General features: G+C 29.9%; 1 long non-coding RNA gene across 1 annotated transcript; it reads right to left on the bottom strand.

The window, feature by feature from the left end:
• Positions 1-2,938: 2,938 nt before the first annotated feature.
• LOC131173884 (uncharacterized) lies at positions 2,939-5,088 on the bottom strand. Its single transcript, XR_009144188.1, has 3 exons — positions 4,700-5,088; positions 3,900-3,956; positions 2,939-3,322 (listed from the first exon to the last, which is right to left on the bottom strand). It is a non-coding gene; the product is annotated as an uncharacterized LOC131173884 (long non-coding RNA).
• Positions 5,089-8,786: the final 3,698 nt, after the last annotated feature.

Genomic DNA, 8,786 nt, shown 5'->3' on the forward strand with positions numbered 1-8,786 from the left:
TTAAGATCACAAGAAATTAAATCAAGAAACGAATCTCAAATCCAATAAATAAATCTCAATGTTCATCCATAATAATAATTACAAGAGCTACTCTCCCAAATCCAGAATAAGAAAACTACTCACTCATGGTGAGTTCAGCAAACATCATGATAAAAGGTAAAAACAATAAAAATAAAATTGTGCAGAAGAAATAAAATAATAAAAATTTATCTAGGGAGATGAAACGAAGGAACCGAAGAGACTTTACATCTTTGATCTTGTGGAGCTTCAGTTAGAAAACTTCTTTTGGTACTGATGTAGAGCTCGACAGCAGCAGCCTTCACCAGCAGTTCCGACCACTGTCCCTCCTCCTCTCCCTCCTTCCTGATGTTTTCTTTTCTATTTATATTGGTTGCTCTAGGGTTAGGTCATTTTGAGTCCAAAAGGCTTTAGGAGTCTCGTTTGGATCAGAAAACAGGAGGAGAATTCGAGTTATAAAACTGTCTGCAGCACAGTACACAGCCCATATGTCAGTACACGGGTCCTGTAATGTAGGGCCGTGTAACTTGCTGGAGGAGAATTACAAAATCTTGCATTGGCACAGAAAGTTACATGGGTCTGCGCCAACTACACGGGCCTGGTTACACGGGCCGTGTACCATTGTTCCCATAAGGTGCTTCAGGCTTGTCCTCTGCAGAGACTTACACGAGTCCTTGCAGATTACACGGGTCTACTTATACGACCCATGTACTTTGTATCAGTAGCAATTCTCTGTCTCTTGCCTCCTCCAATGCTTTCCTTTGCACTCCTATACTTCTAGGGCTTCACCCAAACACCTGAAATGATGCAGAAAACATGGAATTAAGGGCTTGACAATAGAAATTGCTAAAACTAATGAACTCAACTATTATGCATAAAAATACTTGCCTAAATACTATGAAATAGTATGTAAATGTGCTTGAAAACATCTATACAATTCAAAATTTTTATTTCATTTTATTTTTCCACAATTCATTTTATATAGCATTCAATATATAATTAAAAATATGTCTTTATTAAATGAATACTAAAATAAAATAAATAAAAATAAAATAATATTAAAATAAATTAAAATTTATTAAATATATAAAAGAGAGAGAGAAAGAAAGTAAAATATTTAACTCCATGTGACTACTTTCATAGCATAATTTTAAATTATTTTATTAATTTTAAGATATATATAATTTTTAAATTTTTATAATTAAAGGAAATAATTCAAAATTTAAAAATCATTAGATGAGAAATTTATAAAATTATTAAAATATGTCTAATATTTTTAATTAGTTAACCATAAAAATTGTAATAATAATGGTAATAGTAAAAATAATTAATGGTAACAATAATGATAATAATTAATTACATTAATTAATATAATTATATATATATATATATATATATATATATATATATATATAATAAAGAGTTTTTCCTATATCTAATTAAATTGAGGTTTCTATATATTTGTAATAATAATAATAATAATAATAATAATAATAATAATAATAATAATAATAGCTATTTATTACCAAAATTAAAGTAATAACCAAGTAAATAATTTGTGACTTATATAAACATAATTAGAGAATTAATACCTTAATCATAATTTAAAAAAATTATATCATTAATTAATTTTTATAAATGATAATAAAACAATATAACATAATTAATATTAACCAAAGTAATAATATTAATTATTTATTAATATACTATAAAAAATATAAAAAAGAATGAAAATTGAATATTGATATAAATTTCCTATTTGCCATAACTATGAAAATAAATTTTTATTTCATTTCATTTTTTCATAATTCATTATATATATATATATATATATATATATATATATATATATATATATATATATCTTAATCACCAAGAATCTTAGTCCTAATTTAGAGTAGATATTTTAAAGGAAATTAAATTTAATTAAAACTATTTAGGAAATATAAATAAAATTTAATGTTGACCTTTCATTTTCTTTTTTAAATTAAAGATTAATTACCTTTAAAATTTCAATCATTAATTTCTCTCAAGAATTTAAATATTCCATAATTCTTTATTTTAATTTAAAATATATATTTTAAAGGAAATTAAACTTAATGAAAATTTTTATCATTAATTTCTAAAAAAAAAATTAAATATTTCCTGATTTTTAGTTCTAATTTTAAACAGATATTTTAAAGGAAATTAAATCTAATTATAGTAATTAATAATTTTTCATTATTTAAATTTGGAAGATCATATTAATTAAGAATTGTATTTAAAAAATTAGATTATACAATAATTATATATTACAACTATTTAGGAAATATAGATAATTTTAATTTTAATTTTTTTTAAATAACCTTTAATAATTAAACATCTTTAAAAAAAATCAATTATTAATTTCTCACAAATATTCAAATATCATTGATTCTTGATTCTAATTTAGAACAGATATTTTGAAGAAAATTAAATTTAATTAAAACTATTTAGGAAATATAAATAAAATTTAATGTTGACCTTTAATTTTTTTTTTTTAAATTAAAGATATTTAAATTTAGAAGTTATATAATAATTATATATTTCAGCTCTTTAAAAAAATACTGAAAAGATTAAGTCTCCAAGGGAGAGTCTTTTTTGTAGTTATCATTCTTTTCTTCTTCTCCTTCATTTTATTAGTGTTTTGCTTTAAAATGACAATCCCTCTTGTGATTCTTTCTGGATTCTCACTTCTTCTGCCACTCTTTACAGTAATTTTGCTATTTTTTTTATTTGACTTGGTTACAGTCGATTTTGTGCTCTGTTTTTTGTTGGGATTATTGATTTTTTACTTAATTTCTCTAAAAAGAAAAATATTTCAATTTTATTTTCAAAGTGTCACGACCCAACCTATGGGCCGGACCGGCACTAGGACCTGGGCCAGCTTAAAGCCCTCGAGGCCCGTAGGAAGCCTAACTATTCCTCAAATCCATAACCAGGCCCACAATTTAGACCCAATATGCATATAAGATAATTAAAATTAAACTGTTATAATTTCATTTCGGGCCAACTTAGCCCAGAAATTTTCAGAAAACTAAAATCAGGGGAGCCCAGCTCAACCCTGTTACCTCATTTACAAACTGTTTAAATACCATACAAATCTTCATTTATAAATCTCAAAAAAATTTAAATTAACACAATTTCTAACTAGGTCCACACTATTACTAATACATGCGGAGTTCTAGATTTTAAATTTAGAAAAGATAGTAAAACAATTATATTATCGACGTTAAACCTGCGAGGAAGAAAACAGGTTGCTCTGTAAAATAACTCCTCCTGTGGCCTAGAAAAAAATATTGAACAGGAGTGAGCGTTCGACTCAGAGAGTAAAATATCAATTTTAACCATAATCTCTATAACTATCTAAAGCTAATGCACCCTGTAGAGTGAAATGCAACATCAACAACAATTGCACATCATAACATCAAAAAGGTAATTTGGAGCACTCACACACCCAGTAATATCAATCATAATATATGGGAGCTGATCCCCTATACAGCTCTCTTAAATCCAACCTGGTGCCAGCGAAGAACTCAAGCCGGACTTTCGCTTAATAAACCAAATCGGGGTCCCAGCGAAGAATTCAAGCCGTGACTACCCCCGAAGGATCAGGTCCTAGCGAAGATCTCAAGCCGTGTCTACCCGTCCTATCCATAGTCCACACCACATCACACACACGCTAACGCACGCACACTACTCCAAATTACCACAACAACATCTATGGCACTTTAACAGTTGTGAATGCAACATAAAACGTGCCTAGAGTTTAACTACATAGATACATACATATAAGTGATGCATGGGCATGCTTAAACATATAATAATATCGAAATTACAATTAAAATTAATATTTTACTCACAGTACACCGATGACTATTGTGGCTGCTGGATGCAGAAAAATAGCTGACCTCGATCACCTAATAATTAAATTATAAATTTATTAGTACTAAGTTAGAATAAAACTCTAAAGAGGCAATAGACAGCCTAATTCATGTCGGAAATCCGGCAGAATTTTCCCTATACCTGGGACCTATCCAACCTGCAAAAAAGCTCAAATAACACTTCTAAATTCTCAATTTCCACAATCACATCTCATCAATATCACATGGCCCCTCCTGGGCCCTCCAAATCAGACAATACTCAAAATCTTAAAAATTATATTTTAGTCCTTATAATTGACATTTTTCAAAAATCCACTCAAACAAGCTCTAAAAATTCTAAAATTTTGCCCCGCTGTCCTTAATAATATTATAAGGCTACTGCAAAATGAATTGTAATTTTCTAATCACCCATGAATATTTTATCCAAGAATTTTACTCGATTCCATAAGTTTCCAACATCTAATATATTCTTAATTCAACCCAATTCAATATCCACATATTTAAACCTCCATCCTTAAACTTCAACCAATTATATAAAATTTAATTATCTTAATTTCAAATAATCTTATATGCCCATTTGCTAAAAATATAACTAAATTCCATCTATATTTTTCAAAAATATTCTACAATCACTCAAAAATTCAACAAACACCATTGAATATCTCCAAATAATTTTACTTTCATCATATATTTTTCTTAGAATTTTTCTCCAATTTTTCCTGTTTAAGAAACACTGTATTTATACTCCACACACCGAGAAATAATAGAAATTGTCTTACCCGAAGTTTATCTGTATCTCAAAAATTCCAAAAATTTACGAGGAAGCCTCTGGAAGTTGAATCATCTCCATAGCCCACCGGAGCCACCGCCAGAACCACCGCGCGCGGTGGCCGGCTGCCGGTCACCGGCGACATTTGCTGGATCTGATCATACCACCATGTTCCTCTCCTCTTCCTCAGTCCATAGGTGGTCTCGGATCGTCGATCCAACGGTCGGATCGTCGTAGATCTGATGAAAAAGCTTGAAAAACCCGAAACTTTTCTCCTCCATATCTCACTCATCCGACCTCCATTTGCTGCAAAATGGGTATCAAAAGAAATCTCTCGGAACAAGCTTTCCAACGCCACCTGAATCGCCTCGATCAGACGTCGGATGAAGCTAGAATCGCGCCAGAAAGCCGCTGCCCACTGTGCGCGCGTTTTCTCTCTCCTCTCCCTCTCTTGCCGATGTTTCTGGTGTCTGGCCGTCGCCGGAGGGTCGCCGGCGGGGTGGGGAGCTGCTCGGGAGGTCGCCGGCCGGTCACCGAAAAAAGAAAAAAGAAGAAGAAGAGAGAGAGAAGAGAAAATGGGGGGGGGGGGGGGGGGGGTTCCTCCTCCCGTTTTTGAATTTTTTTTTTTTCTAGTTGTTACACAAAGAATATGGGAAACCTTCCTTACTAAGAAGATTATTTTTTGGGGCTTATTTTTTTAGGCTTGTTCTTTTGGAAGAATAGGATCATTATATTCTAATGTTAGTTAAACAAAAATTGCCTTTATTTATTTATTTGCTTTTTTTTAATATTATAGGAGGCATGTTTAACTTAAGACATTTAATTTTAAAATTCAACGAATATTACTATAACTATCTAATTATTACCACAACTAAAAGTTTAATTTCCTTTAAAATATCTGCTCCAAATTAAAACTAAGTATATTTAAATTTGTGTGAAAAATTAATCATTGAGTTTTCTTTTAAACATGTCTAATTATTAAAGATAATACTTATCTATTCATTTTTAATTTTTTTTAAACAGAGACAAGTTAATATTAAGTTTTTTTTTGTATTTTTTAAACAGCTGTAGTATATAATTACTGAATATATTTATCACACGTTATCATATTCTCTAATTTTTAATTTAAAAACGTTAATCACAGTAAAATCAAGACTCATATTTACTTTGAAGGAAATTCAATGTTTAAAAATTTTCTCTCTTCATTTTATACATTTAATAAATTTTAATTTACTTTGATATTATTTTATTTTTATTATTTTAAAATGATTTATTATTATTATTATTATTATTATTATTATTATAAAAATAATAAATAGCAATTATATATTACAATTATATCGAATATTAAATTAACATTAAAGGTTAAAATTATGAAAAATTAATATTCCATAAATACTATATGAAATTTAATAAATATTAATAAATTCAATTCAACTTGCTTTTTTTAAAAAATTGCTATCAATGAAATTAGCATATGTGGCAAGAGAAAAAATTACTAATAATAAATTCAATTTAATATTGCCACTTCTGGCATAAATATAACAGTTTTAGAATCCGATGTAGCAGCACTGGAGAAAACTTGATTACTTTAAATATTGCCACGTGGCATAAATATAATAACTTTAGAATCCTAAATGGCAGCACCAGGGGAAGACCTGTATGCTTTATATATATATATATATATATATATATATATATATATATATATATATTGGAATCACTTAATTTGGAGTTCTGTAACTCTAGTTATAGTTAAAAGACGAGGTATTGCTCCTAGTCACTAAACTCTGCAGGGTTACTGTTTTCTAGAGTTTTACTTAATTTTTCATTCAATTTCCGAGCACATTATGCTCAAAATCTGAATCAGGTTCCTAAAATAATATTTTAGGCCTCTGTCTTAGGTTTCCAAATCATTTTAAATCTCTTCAATTGGAGTTTTGTAGAGGAAGTTATGACCTGATAACCATTAGGATGTCACAAGGCCAAATAGCTAAGGTGCAAGAATTTCAGAATTAGCATTCCTAACTTACCCTAACAATTCTCCTACTTTGCCCTAAGAACTGGGTTCAGGTCCAAAGATGAAAGTTGTAGTTCTATGACATATGAAAATTTTGGCTTTGGAATTACTAGATTTGCAGTTTTGTAGCTTGAGTTATGGCAATTTTTCCAAAACTAGTCGGATGACCAATTACTCACATTTTCAGGTTCAGTCCAGAATCAGGGTAGATTTATTGAACTAATTTTGTCCAGCAATTTGATCAAGTTAGGGTCATAATTTGGCTTCGTGATCCTCATAAGAATTGTTCTTCTATGTTTCAAGATTCCATAGGTTCAAGAATCACTTAAATTGGAGTTTTCTAGAGTAAGTTATGCCTAGTTAAATAAGTACTGTTCATATGGTCATTTTCTCCAAGTCTATAATTGATAACCCGGATTCAAGTCCTAATTGAAGTTCTCTATGGTCATTTTCTGGGTAGGTTTTCTTCATAAAAATTCTAGCATTATGTCTTAAATTTCATTTCCAATTGGTTTCACACCAATTGGAGTTAGGTAGCTCAACTTATAAGCATTTAAGCACATTGGACACATGCTGTCCAGATTTAACACCAAGGTTCAATGTCTCTTTTATTAATTCCTTTCACCAACCAACATCAATTCTCATTAATATACACATCAATTAGTCATTATACCACATCAACACATTAATTGCACTTCATACTATAAAAACCCTAATTCTCCAAAATCCTAATTTCACATCTCCCCCAATTCATGTAATTTCATGCAAATTTAATACACAAATCATACCTACACCTCCATACAAGCTTGAATTCAAGTTCAATTCAATTAAACCACTCAAAACCCTAACATACCCCAAGCTGGCCAAATTTCTCTCCCTCATTTCATGCATGATTTTATCACTTTCTCTAGTTATTTCTTCATAATTAAACTTAATTTAATGAATATAAAAGGAATTCGAGCTTGGAAGAGAGTTTACCTTAATTGACAATTTTCCCAACTTCAAAATCTTCAAAATTTCCTTCAATCCTTGCTTCCACTCTTCTTTTCACAATCAAATATCAAGCTTTTACTCAAGTGGCTATGGAAAATAAGGGAGAATTCAAGGAAATTTTAAGCTTGAAGGTTGAAAATGGAGGGAGAGTGAGGGCAAGGGTGGCCGGCCAAATGGAGAAGGAGGAAGAAGAAGATTGAGATGAATTTATGATTTTTGTCTTCTTCCTTAAAATGCCCATATATATATTTATTATAATTTTAATTATAATTATTATAATTTAAACAATTTAATTAATTCCTTACGTGTCCCTTTTTAATTTTTCCTACACAATTTCATAAATTTAATTCTTTTCCAATGTTTTAATCTCACTTATTCTAATGGACATTTAGGTCAAAAGTCAACTCTAAGAGTGAATTGACCAAAATGCCCTTCATCGGGTTATAGTCTATCTTTTTCCATAATATCGTTTAAGTCCATAACCTGATGATCACTTTAATTTTTATTCTGCTTATCTCAATTAATTTTTCCTTTATTTTTTGTTCTAAAACTGACTTTGAATAGTACTATTCATAGACTAAAAATGGTACTATTCAGAACTCAGAAGTTTTGGGGTGTTACACAACCAATATAGAGGAGAAACTGGTAACTCAATTTTCTCTTGTCCTTGGTTTTAGATTTTATAACTCCCTCGCTTTACGTAGTCCGTACATTCGACTACTCTGGTGACTTAATGTCTACTCGGACAAGTCAGGATGTCTAGGACTACACTTCAGTGATAGTGAGAAGGCATAAAATAATAAAATAAATAATAGGAAAATAAAAGAAAAATTAAGGAAAAATAAAAGAGAGAAAATGAAACTAGGTTAAACAAGCTGGGACCGTAGCGATGGGTGACCGCACTGGGAAGTTACAGCGAAGGCAATTGCCGACTCCAAGACCGCGGGAAACCCTCGAAAATAATTTTCGAGACATAACTAAAGGCCTATAGAGGTGTAATTGACATTAAAAATATCAAAGAAAATTAATGAATTAATACAAACAAAAATGAAAAATAAAGAAACTGATAAAAATCGGTGTTACC

Source organism: Hevea brasiliensis, chromosome 15 (assembly GCF_030052815.1).
Source record: "Hevea brasiliensis isolate MT/VB/25A 57/8 chromosome 15, ASM3005281v1, whole genome shotgun sequence".
Classification (NCBI taxonomy): Eukaryota; Viridiplantae; Streptophyta; class Magnoliopsida; order Malpighiales; family Euphorbiaceae; genus Hevea; species Hevea brasiliensis.